This window comes from Polyodon spathula, chromosome 11 (genome assembly GCF_017654505.1).
Source record: "Polyodon spathula isolate WHYD16114869_AA chromosome 11, ASM1765450v1, whole genome shotgun sequence".
NCBI lineage: Eukaryota > Metazoa > Chordata > Actinopteri > Acipenseriformes > Polyodontidae > Polyodon > Polyodon spathula.
Window position 1 is genome coordinate 31,399,100 of NC_054544.1, and position 15,705 is coordinate 31,414,804.

Below are 15,705 nucleotides of genomic sequence, written 5' to 3' on the forward strand. Positions count from 1 at the left end.
ATCTGGAACACACAGGCTGCATCATACTGAATGACTGTTTCCTAATCTCAGCCACATAAATAATTAGCTTAGTGTCTGCTACAATTGCCTTTACCCATTAATTTCATGATCATCATTACCCAGCTTTAGTTCGACTCCAGGCATATCTCCAATAATCTCCTGATCAATTGACCTTGCGCAGAATGTTTGATTTATGCAACAGAAGCACAGAATCTCGCTGAGCAAAAACAAGACTGTATATTATGTGTCCCAAAAATCGCCCGCTCTGGAACTATCTGCATTTTAAAGAACTGATGTTTCTTACAGCCTGGAGTGTGGGCAATATTATCAGCAACCTGGAAGAGATACCCCACATATCTTCTTGCCAGTTTAGAATTTCCAAAGGAAGATGAAGTTATATCATTGATTTTTATCTCCTGCTGGTTACACAGTGGCTGAAGAGCAGTGCAAATGCAGTGGCCAGGTCATCATGTAGTCCTTTACTCCTGAGACTCCTTAGACTGCAGTTCTGGAGTCCTTCAATTTAACTAATACAGTCTACAGTATAGAGGGGTCTACAGGTGAACAAAATTGAATGTAAAATGTATTGATCCAGCTATGAAAGTAACTATAATATATACTTTAGTAGTGTTGACTAGTCAGTTTTAATAAATCACATGAGTTTCCTGAGTTAACTGGGAGTTCTAACTGTAAAGCACAGTGAGACTGTTTCTAATACTTGTGGACCAAAGTGGGTGAGAGTTCTGCTCTATAGTGTTTGAGGTTTAACAAAGATGTAACTGAAGCTGATAAAGTACATTTGAAAACACAGAGAGTGGTGAATGTATGGAATGGGCTACCAAGCCATGTTGTTGGTGCTACTGGGATCCTTTAAGAGTTAAAGTTCTAGGATCTGGATTTTTTTCTCATATAATGCCAGTAGAGAATGGATAAGTAAATCTGCAGATCTTTTTTGACAGTTGGAGTGGGGCATTATTTGTCAAACCTAATGAAAGACCTGATACAATGTTACTGTAAACGCCTGAAGGTGTTGTACAGTACTTGGTCCCTTTGCTGTTCTGGATGTTCATTAATGCTTTGCTAAAAGTAATAACTTTAATAGCTGTAATGATATATGTGACAGTGTAAAAATATGACAATCCCGCAGAGAGAAGGGCTGGTTGATTAAAAGAGAATCCCCAGGATAAATGCACACATTAAATCCTCATTCTCAAATGGGTCTCTGGAAATTGTTCTGTAAAGATTGATATTTCAATTGATTGTGTTTAATAAGATCGGAACTAGTTCCTCTTTTTTTAGTCCATCACAATTTGATTAAGGGTTTATTGATTTTTTTTAAATGTATTTTTTGTAAATGAAATGCCCCCCCTCCCCAAATACCGGTTCATGACTGACACCCAATCACAGTGGGTTTTATAGGAGTCTTTACTGTTTTTATTTGAGTCTAAGAGACAATTTCCCAATGGGAATCTAATTCATATTTATAAATATCACCAGGGACACACTTCATAGTATTTGCATCAAATCACCACTGCAAACAAACCAGAACACATTCTTAGGTGCTTACACTGTAGTCCTTCAACATTCCCAAAGTCAAGGTTGATGAACGGAAACCATTTAGATGAGCTGTAATGCATTCTGATGTTTATAGAATACCATAGAAAAACAGGCAACAGCTACAGATGTCCAGTTTTTTTTTATTTATTATTGTTCTTTTTTTGCTAATACCTACACTTGAAAAAAGTCTTCCCAGTAATAAAGCACAGCCTAGATCCTAAATGCAATTGTGGGGTAATACTTAATGTCATGAATATTTGTGGTGGCTTCCAAGTAAGACTGATATCCAGCTGCATTGAATTGAAATGTTTACTCATCCTATAATACATTTCTATACTGCAAAAACACAAATTCATTTTCTGGATTTATGATGCTGTGCCCGCATCCCTTCTTTTTAAGATAATTTGATTATATGGTGTTGTAGTATTGTAAGTTGTATATTTTTCACTTTACACACGTGTGTGTGTGTGTGTGTGTGTGTGTATGTGTGTGTGTGTGTATAATATCAGGGAGCTATATGTTCTTGTTTAATGCACATATTATGTACTTTGAAGGCAATTGAAAAATACAGAGGTGAAACAATGCACAAGAGTATACCAGCTTTAATGTAATGACTTCGTTGACCAGAAGTGCTGTGTGTTTTGACAGAGGGAAGGTCGTGCCTGACCCATTCCGTCTGCAACACCCAAGAGCTTGCGGTAGAGGAAGTGAGGGGGGATGTTATTAATAAAAGCAGTCGCTGGAGTAGTCTCGAATCATAATGGAGATTCATAGAGAATGTCAGAAGCAGTAAACATGCTTGTATTAATCGATTTGTAAACCTGCATAGACACTGTACATGACAGACCTGTTAAAGCTGACACAGCAAGGGCCAGTTGAGCTTTGGCACACAAATGTATTCTATTTAAACACCTGGCCAGTTTTATTTATTTAATGGATTTGTGGATTGTGTTTTAAAAGGCAGCTAGTTATAAAAACAAAAACTATTCTTGAATGAGTAGATCAGAATACTTTTCAGGTACGAAAGGTAAACAGCTGCAGATGCAATTAAAGTTGATAAATCCGTATTTGGGTTTCAACCATGCTTGTGCATTAACTATGTGTTTTTTTTTTGTTTGTTTTTTTACTAATATCAGATTAATGATATCTGATCTACAGTATGTTCCTTATGGTTGTGAAAAGCCTGTCTTGGTATATAGTTAATGTTCTCAAAGCAATCACACAGTAAGGGTGTAATAATAGACTACAATTTCATATAATGATACATATTAACTGGCAAGCAGGAAGGTATAATTAGAATCTAATCAAAAGCCAGTCAAATATATTTGCTCTTGTAGCTGTTACAGTTTATTTATTTTAGAATGAATATGATTTCAAAGTAAAAAAAAAAAAAAAAAACAGAACACAAAAAGCAGAATAATAAAACTCCAGTAGATGAAATAGATGAAAAAAACTGTTTTTGAAAAACTTAATGTCCATTTTAACAGTAATTCAGGTTGTATTGATTTTATCTTGCAATAGTAATTTAGTACTCTCCTTTGCAGTAGTAACAATATTGGAGTGGGTGTATAGCTTTACCTTAGCAATAAAACCTTATTGATGTTTATTGGGTTTGTAAATTAAGAAATAGTTATTAAGAAACTACAGTGCTTTTAATGATTATGTTAATAAACATTAACAAATGATTAGCAGTCAAGTAACTTCTATCTGTGAGTTTACTTAAATCTATAGAGTATTTTTTTCATTACACACCTGAATACAAATAAACTGTCATTGCCTTGAGGGAAAGTAAAACAAATTCTTAGCTGCATGCAATTATTTAGCTGTTTATTTTGTAATGAAAACCAGGTCCATGACGTTGCTGTTTATATTGATTGGAATTATGAATATGAATGTGCTCAACAGAAGTGTCTGATTACTAAATAACCTAATGCTGCAGTCATATAATATAACATAGCATAGATAATAGGACCTACAAATCAAGCCATATTGCAAATATTTTCCAGATTCTTCTGTATCTCTTTGTGAATTCTGATGCCATGGGCTCAATGTCCAGTACATTCTGGGCAATCACAGGTATTGATTTGAACTTGATATCTATTTTATAGCATTGCAAAACTTTTAAAATGCTACTATTGCTTGTGTTGTCCATGTCACTGATATTTACAGTACACTGTATGTTCAGATGGAAATATTGTATGATTAGTTTTGGGGATGTCTTGTCTTGCAGCCGGCCCACTTTAAGTTGTCTAGATTTCATCACACTTGGAAATAGAACATGCAGATGTGCTGACGTCATGAACAGGACATGCTGTATGCTGGAGGCCGTCTCCTGCAAGTTTGATGAAATCCACAGTGGAGCCAGCATCGCTATGGATCGGCAGCGTGTAAATGCTAGAAACCACTATTTAGTTGTTTGACGTTCATTTCAAAGCATAGTAAAGTATACTGAAAGCAATATTTGTATGGTGAAGCCTGCAAAAATGAACTCTGGTACTGTTCGTTATGTCATTCCATTGTGAACTTAAACAGCTCCTGTTACTGTAGAGTTTTACAGTATGTATCAAAGACAGTTATTATAAAAACACATCTACAGTGACAATGGAATGAATGCACAAGGGAGGCAGATGCTTGGGGATATGGACAAGACTGCTTCTGAGATAAAGAATAATCTGCATGTTTACATTTCACCAAGATTGAGCTAATTCCAAGAGCTAACAGCATAAGGCAGATCATAAATTGTTTCTTTCAGTATAGTTCAGCTTCATGATGCTTTATTTATACATTATAGTAATACATGATTCAGAACCCACTGCATCAATATAATATGCAGAATATGTATAGGTATACATATTTACAAACATTTAAAATTCTAAGTAACTTGTCTCCTGAAAAATAAACTGCAGAGTGTGTATCATTGGTTTGACAGAAGTAAACCCCAAATGTGATACCTGACATGTAAAGGATATTAAAACAGTTTTGTTGCCTTGACAGTTCAGTCTTGAACAAAGAAGACTACGTGGCGACCTAATTCAAGCATTCAAAATTCTAAAAGGTATTGACAGTGTCGACCCAAGGGACTTTTTCAGCCTGAAAAAAGAAACAAGGACCAGGGGTCACAAATGGAGATTAGACAAAAGGGCATTCAGAACAGAAAATAGGAGGCACTTTTTTACACAGAGAATTGTGAGGGTCTGGAATCAACTCCCCAGTAATGTTATTGAAGCTGACACCCTGGGATCCTTCAAGAAGCTGCTTAATGAGATTCTGGGATCAATAAGCTACTAACAACCAAACGAGCAAGATGGGCCGAATGGCCTCCTCTTGTTTGTAAACTTGTGGATATGTATTTTTGTTGAGATAATGTAGCAATAGCCAGGGCATGTCTACTAATACAAGCAGAAATCATTCTGTTTCATAGCCTGTCTTCATTCATTAAAATAGTTTTTACAGCTTTCTAGTTTATTAATTTGAATACCTTAGATTCAATATTGTGGTCAGTGTCATTCTTGCCTTAAATAATCGTTTGCTGTCGCTATATTTGCACAGAGTTCCAGTCTGACCATTAAGTTTAAAAGCTCATTTTTATAGTTAATCTTCCATTCATTAAATTGGATAGACCTTGAATTCATGACCCATGAAATCAAAAAGTGTCAGCAACAAAGCTGTTGTACTTACCCTTGTTTAAGGCTTTGAAATGGACTTATCTTGCACACTAGCACAATATGTACCCAGAACAATGTAAACAGAACATTTGAAAGCATGCACCGTAACTTTCCCTTGCCATAATCTTTTCTATTCTCTTTAATGAGCTTTTGTTTCTGTGAGATGAAGACCTGGAAGCATCGTTACATTGATATAGTTTTGCATTATTAAAATACACACCTGCAGGTCTTTTTCATTTCCATCACAAAATGTTTACAGCACTGTAAATTAAGTCATAGCTATTGTTTTGTTTTGTTTTGTTTTGTTTTTAATAAATTAGTCGCCAGTTATTTTTGTTATTTTCTCCCAATTTGACATGCCCAATTATTATTTAGGCTCAGCTCACCGCTACCACCCCTGCACTGACTCGGTAGCGGCGAAGATGAACACACGCTGTCCTCCGAAGTGCATGCCGTCAGCCGCCCGCTTCTTTACACACTGCGGATTCACCATGCAGCCGCCCAGGAGCTACAGCGCAGGAGGACAACAAAGCTCCCGGGCAGCTAACAGGCAACCCCACAGGCGCCCGGCCAGACTACGGGGGTCGCTGGTGCGCGGTGAGCCAAGGACACCCTGGCCAACCTTGACCCCCCCCCCTCCCCCTCCAGGGAACTCCCATCCATGGTCGGCTGTGGATTAGCCCAGACTCGAACTGGCGATGTCCAGGCTATAGAGCGCATTGTTTACTCACGGAGAGCGCCTTTACTGGGCTATGGGTTTTTGAGCCCAGCAGAAGGAGGCCTGCAAATCTGTGATCTACAGATTAATAAAGACAGACCTTGAGAGCAAACTGCATTCTTTGTTGTAAAAGAATGAAGACCATAAAGCAGTCATTTACTCCTAGAAACCTCTACTTAACTCATATAGAAGCCCGTGGTTGCACATTTGTATGCCTCCCTACTTCTCAAAATAAAAGCATGATGTAATTTTATGTTCCTGTCGTAGGTTGTTAACTATTTAATTTCTATTTAAATCAGGCACATTTTTTAAATCCCTCCCCAAAGCACACAAACTAGTAAGTACACTATAAAATACTTCCTATTCACAGCAGAAAATGACCCTCATGCATTAGAGGTGTAGTCGGTGTTCTATGTATAATATTAATATTAATATTAATGTTATAGCATCATTAACTCACAGCCCTCAGTTCTGTTTTTTTTTTTTTTTTGTTATTGTTAGGTAGCACCCTCTATCTTAGCGACTGCCGTGAGCATATTCTTTCAGTCTGTGCTCCAAATGTGTGTCCCAGTTTAAATTGTGATTAGAGTGCTCTGCTACTGATAGAACATAGGGGATGGATTTCAAATTGCTTTCAACTCAATCCCAGTGGTAGGTAGAGTCAAGGCATTACTGTTTAATAAAGTAGTCATACAGAATAAGAATAAGATAAAAACAAAACAAGCTGCAATACATTCATTTTTGTAGTTGCTGGAATTGTACAGATAGCCTCAGCAGCATGTTGGAATAACCAGTTCTTGAAATAATATTCTCCAGTACGTCATGTAGTTCCAATGCTTTTTTAATATAACATAACCAGAAATACACTATCAGGCAGGGGTATCTTAGAGAGGGACTTAGGGAGATATGTATAGACATATATGCTGTTTAAGTGACTATTTAGTCTTGAAAGCATTGTATAATTTTTGTGGAATCAAATAAAAAGGTCTAATAAAACAGTGTAATAAACAAATCTATATGGAAGATAGCTGAAGGCATTGTTATTTTATTTTATTGTATTGTTTTGGGGTTTTTTTGGCAAAGGGCACCATTTCAATGTTAGAAGGCATCAGATTAATGTGACGACATTTGACCTTTCACAGTGAGGGCAGAGAGTAATTATAAGCACTGTACCCTGAAGGAGCATTGCCCTTTTAAAGAGTATTTCTCTCTTTGATGCAGTTGAAGTGCTCAGAGAGTTTTCTTGCACTCAATCCCAGGGGCTCGGCTACAGGAATGAAGATAAGTGATTGTGGTGTTCACAAGCGTGGGTATATCAAGCCTTTGGCTTTGGTGTTGAGTTCAGTGGCCTGCAGATGTTCTAAAAGGCTGTGAATCTACAAGTAGACCTTGGTTGACAGCCTTGTAATAAATGACAAGGTCTGGCCTGTTATACTGAACCCTGGGGTCTGTTTTGATAGTCTGGTACAAGTAGATTGTCATGTTCCATTTCTCTGTCAAGGTTATTTTTATTTATTCATCGGAGGATGATGTTTGGAACAAGGTATATCACTGAAGATTTCTTATTAACCATATAGTAGCCTGTTCATAAGTAAAGGAGAGCTATTTTATTCTGGAGCTTTGTAATGGATCTCATCACATACCTAAATGTATCTTTATTGACACTGCCTTTTATTAACAAAATTCACAGGCAAAATGTATATGTATATTGGCAAAAGCAATTAAAGTTATTGGACAGTACTTGATAAAACAGCAGTTGCTTGAATTACAAATTACCTCAATTCTAACTTATTAACAACAGGCCTGTGGTTATGTGGCTTAGACAACTATCCACTTCACTTGAACCAAAGGTCTCCAAAGGTAATTATCTCACTGATCCACTATATTTAAACACATATTGACCCTCCACTAAACCCCTTATCTAGGGTCTCAGAGACAGTAAAGATTCAAATGAATATTTACATTTCCAGCAAGTATCATCAAGATAGTAACTCAAACAGCAATCATAAGCAATTTTGACCCTGCATCAATTTAATTGAGTTAAAAGTTTGCACCTGGGTCGCTCACAGACTAATCTGTGAAATGTATCTCTTTATACAGCAAAGTGAGAACAACAGAGGAGCAGAGGTCAGGGCAGGCTATCCTTTACAGCACTTAAATTTCAGGGTCAAGACATCAGAAACACACTGTGGGGACACAGCAACATGGCCAACTTCATACATTTTACTGCACACCATTGCAATCAATACACTGTGCGAGATGGTGCAAAACTGAAATTTGCATTCCTAAATTATGCAAACCTTTCACTGGCCACTGCATTGCCACTTTTAAAGATTTGTAATACCATTAATGAAAATTATGGAAATGGCTCGGAGATCAAGACGTTTCTCTCTTCTCTCTCTTCTGTGGTTCAGTTCAGTCCCATATATGTCTAGGAGTTTTAACTGTGTAGGGAAGTTGACCAGGACCTTAATGCATACTCTTTTGTTTTACCTTTTTGTCTACATTGCCAGCCTTTTCACGCCCTTCTGCTGCTTGTGAATTAGAAGATCTTTAAAAAGGTACCGGGATAGACCACCTGGAAATATGAAGTTATGTTTGGCCTGTTACAGAGGTGTGAAAAACTATGGTTGATGTGGTTACAGACATGTTCGCGAATATCTCACATACAATGTTGCGTGGGGTTTGCTGTGAAATGTACATACATGTCGAACTGTGCGTTGCTTCAAATGGTTTACCCATTGAATACTTTACAAAACACTACTGAAGTTGGTGTTAATCATATTGCATTTTAAACTAAAGGAAAAGGCCAGGGTGAGGCTACCCCATTACCCCAAGAAGTGGCCAATACATTATGCAAGTCATGTTTCTAAGATTACCTCAATTTGTTGCAAAATTATAGCTTTTTTCACATCTCTGGTTTATGATTAAATCTCTCAGGGATAATAATGATAAAAAAAAAGAAGAAAAAAAAAGCAGCTGAATAAATTTGCCTTAGCACTTCAGAAATTGGAAATGGAACTAATACATTTGCCTGGAGCAGTGCCACTGTAAAATGATACACATCGAGTAGAAAGAAAAATAAAAAAAGAAATTGTAGTAAAATGTTACATTATGTTTTAAGAACAGTTGGGTAGTAGATGTGAACTGTAGACCTTTGTATTGGGAAACAGAAGCAGCGGAAGACACCCAACAAAGAAAATGAAATATTATGTTTTAGATGAAAATAAAATGCAGCAGCATGAAACCTCTCTCACAGAAAGTATTGGAACAGTAAGGTATAGGTGGGTAGAAGTTCATATTCATGCTTCATAATAATATTGTACTACGCCAGATTGTGTAGAGCTGCTTTTCATTCAGAGCTTAGCTGTTCAAAGACACTGTTAAGAAGAGTCCACGAAACTTAATCGTTTTCATACCGAAAGCTTTTATATTGCTATTTAATATTTTTATATTGAGTTCTGGAAGCTAAACAGCCAGCTAGTTTGTCACTTGTAGAGCAGTTAAAGAGATGCGTCATCGGATGTGTCTACTTTCAGTGGGAGTCAGGGGTGACTCAGTCCTTTGGGCACTCCCCTGTGCTTGCTGGATCATTGTTTGCATAATAAAATTCAGCACTTGGCCCCTGTTCCATTTTCAAGACCTCAACACTTCACAGGAGCTGCTGGAGGTCCACTTCTTTGGTTACAGACCCAAGCCAAGCTGGACCAAGCTACTTGGCAGTCTCTGTTAAGAGATGCATGTGCAATGCAATTGCAAGTTCCAGCTTTGCAGCTTAAGGTTTTTTTGGAGGAGATCCACTTAGAAAGATACATTTAACTGACAATTGAACTGATTGCCATAATCATTAATGTAAAGCTTTTATTTGAGGAGGCACTGTTTACACTCTCCCTGATACGCTGTTACTCTCCTACTGTGCTTGTGTTTTGATGAACTGCATTCCCGCTGTAGCAACTGGAGGGATTAATACTTGGCAGCCTTATTACCCCACACACTTTAATGCTTTTGGCAATTAGATTCTTAGACACCCATAGTGTCCATGCGCTGTGCACTCCTGTGACATGAAGGGCCTTATTCACTAAACATTTTTAGCAGAATAAGCTTGGGTATCAAAGTTATTTACTAGTAGCTGTCAACATAAACTCTGTAGGAAAATTTATTGCAATGAATTGAACTGCAGATAGCTTGTGCATATTAAAATTGAGATTGTGTTTTAATCTGCTTTGTGTAGGTAAGCATAAGGTGAAACTGTTGAATAAAAAAAAGGTGATTAAATCCCTTATTTTTACCCAAGGAAATTGCTTTTTTTTTGTTTTATTCCGGATTCATTTACAGAATGTATACAATAACAGCACAACATGGACACTATGCACTTGAATACTATTATCTCCTGTTATGAGCATTGGGTCACAGTAAATCTGTGATGAGATTTTACACACAATGCTATAAAAAATAACCGACTATAATTCTAGTAGCAATGAATGAGTTTGTTTGGATTGTGGATTTCTTGACTCTCAGTAATGTGCACTATAGCAGCTCAAATATTGAAAGCTTCATTTTTAGATTCACTGGGACTGAATGATATTTAACCACCTGTTCTATTGTCAGCTAGACAAGCATGAGACATATCGCCATTGTATACTTTTGTGTTTGTTTGTTTTTTGGTATCTCTGTGCACATGGGTGATATGTTTAAAATCCAAATGAGTTTCATCTCCTGCAGTGACTCCAAATACTGGGTTTTGCATGACTCAGTGACCATCTGTTCTTTGTTTTTTAAGATGTTCCAGGTGTCTGTCTATATGAAGGATCCTCATAAACAAGATTTTTAGTTTAAAAGATGCACTTGCTGTGGTAAGCATGCTTTGTATTCTATTAAGGAACATGCACAGTAAGAACTTCATATGCCAGCCTGCTGCTAAATTTTGTATTTTCTTTTTTTCCATGGTGGGGATTCTCTTGTTACATGTTCAGAGATTTTGATTTCCTGCTCTGATTTGCCATGCTTTACTAACCTAACATAATACATGCTTGTTCTTTTAATATTGCTTTATAGCTGGTATTAGGTACTTAGGTAACATTCAAAAGTGACGCTATCAGAGACAGTACTACAAGTCAATTTCCTGACTAGTTAACAAGTTAATAGAATGTTGTTTTTTTTAGTCTTCCATGCCTACAAGCAAATAGACAATTATTTACCTAGAGAATTCCTGTCTTGCATAGCAAAGCCTTGATCAGGCCCTCGTGATCATGATGGAATGTGTTGCAACTGACTTTACCTTATGTTTGACTGAAAGGGAATCTGATAGACTTGGTAACCATTGACAAGGCCATCAGTAAGATAAAAGTACTTTGAAATGATTGTGTCTTTAGACAAAGAGGAAATATCGTCCCTGCAGACTCAACTCACTGGATTATGCAGAAAGGTAAAGAAACCACTTTCTGCATGCACTGCTTACTGTAGCAGATATGATTTATTCTTGGCTGCAGCAATATAGACAATGACAATACCTGTGTGGCGTTGATTTATAGTGACGGGATTGATGGATCAGCATTGCTGTCCTGGGATGCAACAATGTTTATCTGTCCTTGTGAAGTCTTGTTCGGTGTTCAAACTGTAGTTTCTCTTATATTAAGACATAGATGTCTCTTAGGAGATTTACCTAACCATATAATTCATTCAAATGAGTTTATCTGGGATAACTAAAACTGCCACTTTTAAAATGTTTTAAAAAGTGTAAACAACCAGCAGTAAACTGAACCACTTAATGTTTAAATGATAGATCAGGCCGTCTTAAGAAAAAAAAAAAAAACTGGTATATAAAAAAAAAATTAAAACATGTTAAAATTGTGCATTTTATAGAACTTCCTATCCATTCCTAAGCACTGCATAATTTATTGTTCTAATGAGTTAAATCTTCTGTTGGAAAGATTATTTGCACACAGGTGCTTCAGTGGTTGAGTACAGAGAAGCACTGTTGTAATTGGTCTATTTGTAAATTTAAATAATTGCAAGAATAAAGTGCTGTTCTATTTATAGTGTATATCCTGTTGATTAACCAATACAACATCATCTTCAGTTCTTATCAGCCTGGTGGTTTTTGAAAACCTCTCATTCTTGTCTCACTGAATGCATCTGAGGAGGAATGGTGTTTTCATTCCACACAGAGCCCCACAACCTTGCAAAATCTGACCTTTGCTGTCTGTTTTTTACATTCCTCTATAGTGTAGCCTTCTGTGGACTCAACATTATCATTAAACAGCTACAGAGGGGTAAATTTAACAACAGTACAGTACAGTTTCATGAATACCAATTTGAAATACCCAATTAGAATGTTGTTCCGTCAATGGGCCGCCTCTGTCTGTCCCGTTGTTAATTAAATCACGTTTTCCTCCAGTAGGGGGCCCTGAAGCTTGATGAGTTGAACTATCCAAAGGCAATTTTTCTTCCTAACCTCATGAGCGCCAAGAACAAAGCAGCACTCCCTGGTGCCCCACAGCTAAAATCAACACCTCGATGCGCACATGACTCAGACTAGATAGATAGATAGATAGATAGATAGATAGATAGATAGATAGATAGATAGATAGAAATACTGATTTTTTTCACTGCTTTGTAATAATTTGAATAACAAGAGAAGCAGTTCACTTTCAGAAGGAGTGTATGCTTGGCTGAAAACATTACAATTCTAGAGCTCTGAAAACAGTGCTATTAACACATCCATATTATGATATCAGGGCTATTTTAATCTGTTTAAAAAGGGAAGATTGAACTGCTGAGCATATCTGCTTTTCTCCTGTTAATGTAAATGATCTCCTGGCACCCTGGTTTAATGTATTATCCTGTGACAGTCACAGTAGCACCATCTGGCTCATGAGACATGCACTGGAGAGTTTATTAAGAGTGGAATTTCTGTAACATTTTAATAACACGTACATTATAACGATGTACTGCTCTGTCAAATATTTTCGTAAACGTTCACCAGAGCACTTAAACTAACATATTACTAACATATTCTTCCTCTCATCTCATATATATATATATATATATATATATATATATATATATATATATATATATATATATATATATATATATATATACACACACACACACACACACACACACACACACACACACACACACACACACACACACACACACACACACACACACACACACACACACACACACAGTGCCTTGCAAAAGTATTCAGACCCCTGACCAATTCTCTCATATTACCAAATTACAAATGGTACATTTAAATTTCCTTCTGTTTGATATTTTATTTTTAAACACTGAAACTCAGAATCAATCATTGTAAGGTGAAATTGTTTTTATGCTGGGAAATATTTTTAACAAAAATAAAAAACTGAAATATCTTGCTCGCATAAGTATTCAACCCCTGTGCTGTGGAAGCTCCCAGTTTGCACTGATGAAAGAAATTGCCCTAACGAGGACACAATTACCTTACCATTGGCCTCCACCTGTGAACCATTAAAGTTGCTGTCACATTTTCTGTATAAAAACCCCACTGTTGAAGGATCATCGGTTAGGCTGTGAATCTGAAGGAAAATGAAGACCGAAGAGCATTCTACAGAAGTTAGAGATAAAGTAATACAAATGCATAGATAAGGGAAAGGGTACAAAATAATATCCAAGTGTTTGGATATCCCAGTGAGCACAGTTGGATCAATAATTAGGAAGTGAAAGCTGCATCACACCACCCAGGCACTGGCAAGAAAAGGTCATCCCTCAAAACACTCAAACAAGAAAGAGTCTTGTGAGAGAAGCCACAGAGAAGCCAACAATCACTTTGAAGGAGCTACAGAGTTCAGTGGCTGGGAGTGGAGTAATCGTGCATCAGTCAACCATATCAAGAGCTCTGCATAACACTGGCCTGTATGGGAGGGTGGCAAGAAAGAAGCCATTACTCAAAAAGTACCATCTGAAAGCATGTCTGTAGTTTGCTAGAAAGTATGAGAGTGACCCAGCTGCAATGTGGGAAAAGGTTTTATTGTCATATGAGATCAAGATAGAGCTTTTTGGCCAAAACTCAAAGCTCTATGTGGTGTACAAACCTAACACTGCCCATGCCTCAAGACACACCACCCCTACAGTGAAGTATGGTGGTGGCAGCATCATACTGTGGGGATGCTTCTCATCAGCAGGGACTAGGCATCTTGTTACAATTGAAGGAAGAATGGATGGAGCAAAATACAGGAAAATACTGCAAGAGAATCTGCTTCAGTCCGCTAAAAAACTGAAGCTTGGGAGGAAATTTACCTTTCAGCAGGACAATGATCCTAAGCACAAGGCCAAAGCAACATTGGAGTGGCTCAAGAACAAAAAGGTAAATGTCCTACAGTGGCCTAGTCAAAGTCCTTATCTCAATCCCACTGAGAATCTTTGGCACTATTTGAAAATTGCGGTCCACAAGCATTGTCCAACCAACCTGAACAACCTGGAACAAATCTGCTAAGAAGAATGGGCCAAAATCATTCCGACACTGTGTGCAAAGCTGGTACATACTTACCCTAAAAGACTTAAAGCTGTTATTGCAGCAAAAGGTGGCTCTACCAAATATTAATGTGTGGGGGTTGAATACTTAAGCAAGCAAGATATTTCATTTTTTTATTTTTCTTAAAAATATTTCCCAACATAAAACAAGTGTCACCTTACAATAATTGATTTTGAGTTTCAGTGTTTTAAAATAAAATATCGAACAAAACGAAATTTCAATGTACCATTTGTAATTCAGTAATATGAGAGAATATATATGTATTCAGTAATATGAGAAGAATAATGAGATCTATATATATATATATATATATGTGTGTGTGTGTGTGTATATATATATATATATATATATATATATATATATATGTGTGTGTGTGTGTATATATATATATATATATATATATATATATATATATATATATATATATATATAGTATATATATATATATATACTATATATATATACACACACATCCCAAAGAGCTTAATACAATATAGTCCCTTAGCACTAGCTCCAGTTTAGTTCGCTTGTGCTTTATAATTATTTATGCTTCCACCATAAGTAAGCACCCTCCCAAAAAAATGGAAAGGAAATATTAAATTAGTTCAGGCTACTGAAACTGTTGAAAGCAATGGAAAATGTGCTGCTATTAGCTGATGTGTTAGTAATTACAGTATTTGACCCTAGGTCTAATTATAGCACCTGACCATTCCAGAAGAATTCAATATCTTCCCACATTCTATATTGTGCACTCGGTCCAATCTGTTGGAATGCTATTATTTGCATTTCATTATCTTTCTGTTGTATCAATGACCAACTGTAATATTAGCAATTACTGAAAACAAAGTTCAATTTCAAATTAATCTAAATCGAATTCAGATATGTGCCTTAATCAAATAGATATGCTGCAATCAACAGTATTTACAAATGACTTCTTGCCAGAACCTATGCTTCCAAATGAATGTTAATTGTCAGGCAAAACTTGAAGGTCAGGGTTTTTTTTTTTTTAACTCGATAATTTGGATAATTTGGAAAGCTTAATTGATCAGTGGTACTGCCATGTGGCTCTCAGTACATTGAAATAGCTAATTGTTATCCTTTTTTACCCAGTGGGATGCAAAAAAAAAACCTCCCAGCTGTTTGGTGACTGGTGGTTCTATCTTCACTTCTTGGATTGTAGTTCTCATTCAGTTTCATAGCAGGCAAACCATTCATTTAAATGATGTGTTATAAACCTTAACTCT

General features: G+C 36.6%; 1 protein-coding gene across 1 annotated transcript in view; it reads left to right on the top strand.

Moving 5' to 3' along the window:
• Positions 1 to 15,705, top strand: part of LOC121323075 (schwannomin-interacting protein 1-like) — a 163,218-nt gene that overhangs the window by 15,181 nt on the left and 132,332 nt on the right. The window lies entirely within an intron of this gene.